This window comes from Austrofundulus limnaeus, unplaced genomic scaffold, assembly GCF_001266775.1.
Source record: "Austrofundulus limnaeus strain Quisiro unplaced genomic scaffold, Austrofundulus_limnaeus-1.0 Scaffold123, whole genome shotgun sequence".
In the NCBI taxonomy this organism is placed as follows: Eukaryota; Metazoa; Chordata; class Actinopteri; order Cyprinodontiformes; family Rivulidae; genus Austrofundulus; species Austrofundulus limnaeus.
The window spans coordinates 1,450,886-1,452,763 of record NW_013952525.1 but is presented as its reverse complement, the minus strand read 5'-3'; the positions used below and the strand labels follow the sequence as shown (position 1 = coordinate 1,452,763).

General features: G+C 35.2%; 1 protein-coding gene across 1 annotated transcript in view; it reads right to left on the bottom strand.

Annotated features, from left to right (window-relative positions):
• ptk7b (protein tyrosine kinase 7b) overlaps nucleotides 1-1,878 on the bottom strand; it is a gene marked incomplete at its 5' end in the record, with an annotated part of 96,466 nt that overhangs the window by 16,147 nt on the left and 78,441 nt on the right.

Sequence of the window (1,878 nt, the reverse complement as noted above, 5' to 3'; positions counted from 1 at the left end):
ATTTAGAAGCAAAAAGAAGCAAAATGCTTTCCAAAAACTAAAAGAAGCAATATGCTAATTTAAAAAGTAAAAAGTAGTAAAATGGTGGTTAAAATTTAAAGTAACAAAATGCTAAAACTAGCAGATAGGTAACTAAAAGCTGCAAAATGCTAGTTAAAAACCAGAAGTAGCAAAAGGCTAGCTAAGTCTTTTTTTCCTGGTTAAACTTTATTTAAAAAAAACATCTTGGCACTACAGAACATTAAATAAAACAAACATTTTTCTTTAAGATCATCTGAAGTCTTACAAGTCTAGCTAAAAATAAAAAGAAGAATGCTAGCTAAAAGCTAAATATAGCTTTAAAAAGACAAAAACAGAGCAGTTTTCTGATGCAGATTTAAAAAGAAGAAAGTTTTTGAAAGATCTGAAGAATGAATGWATTTTTAATGTAGAAAATATTTCTAAATAAAGTAAAAATTTTGGAAAAGTAAAAATCCTAGCACCCATCTCCTAAATGAACTGAATGTTTTGAGCTAAAACGGCACAAACTGGACTTAGTGAAACTGTAAAACCAGTGCAGAAAACACAGAATCTGGAGTTCAGCTTTAGTTCTTACAGCTTCCATCAGATTCTGGGTGAAAACGGTCGAGTTCGGCTTCACATATTTCTGCTCCCGCAGCAGGTCTGGAACAGAACCTGTCAGCCTGAAAGAGCCCGGAGCTCCGGCAGCTTTATTTGCTCCTAATTTCACACACACTCGTGAGGAACGATCTACACCGCAGAGTGAGGCGGAGCGAAGGGGGCGGGGTCATCTAAACACCGCAGGTGATGTTCGCCGCTGCATTCCTCTGCTGCGTCACAGTCGGACCAGATCAATAAACAGGAACACATCAGGCAGCTTTTCAAAGCCTCTTAAATCCAGCTGAGTCAGCGTATTCTCAGAGAACAAACAGGCTCATTACACAAAATGACTAACTGCTGAGTTTGAGTCACCTCAATCATAAATTTAACACYAAACCAGGATGGTTGTCTGCGTGTAGAACAGACGTGAAACAAACCACAGCTCATATATATCGACACATTTCTGAAACTATTATAACACAAGGAGTTAAACSTGATCGTACATGATAGATCATGTTAGTAGTTTGTTGACCACTTCAACAATCCAGCCTGAAAGTATGATTTTTTTTAAAATTCTCAAATCATTCAGGATTTTTTGAATACCTGCGAGACAAGCTGCTGAGAAGAAATATGGTTAATTCATTAGAAAATACTAAAAACTTAAGGTTTTTATTAAATTTGGTATAAACTGTACACAGTATTTTTTTTGTTTATAGGATGGTCTTTTTATCCCAAGGATTATAAAAATGATAAATGTTCAAATTCACTATAAACAGGCAGGCCTCCTCACTGCCTGTTTTTAAATCTATTCTTAAAACTTGTTTTTATTCACTGACCTTTAACCTAACACGAGACTTTGTTCTGTTTTAGCTGTTTTTGTTTTTATTGTTGATTTGTTTTGTTTTTGCCTCCATGTACAGCCCTTTGTTTCAGCAGCCACTGTTTTAAAGCTCTTTATAAATAAAGCTGATTTGATATATTTATAGTTGTATAATGTCACCCTACACAACAAACTCAAAGTGGCCCACGGACCAGCAGTTGACAAACACAGATGTAGCATGTTTTGCGGCTCTGGACACATTTAATAGTAAAGCAAGGAGCAGAAGGTTGCAGACCCCCTGGTTTAGTGAAAAGACTAAAGGTTTAGCGTTGAGTGTTTAAAACAAAATAATATTTTTTTGCATTAAACAAAAATGAAAAAAAAAAAGTGATAGAGCGCACTTTCCATTTATTTTTTTTATTTTTCATACAAGTGGCCCTGCTTACATCATGTAGAGT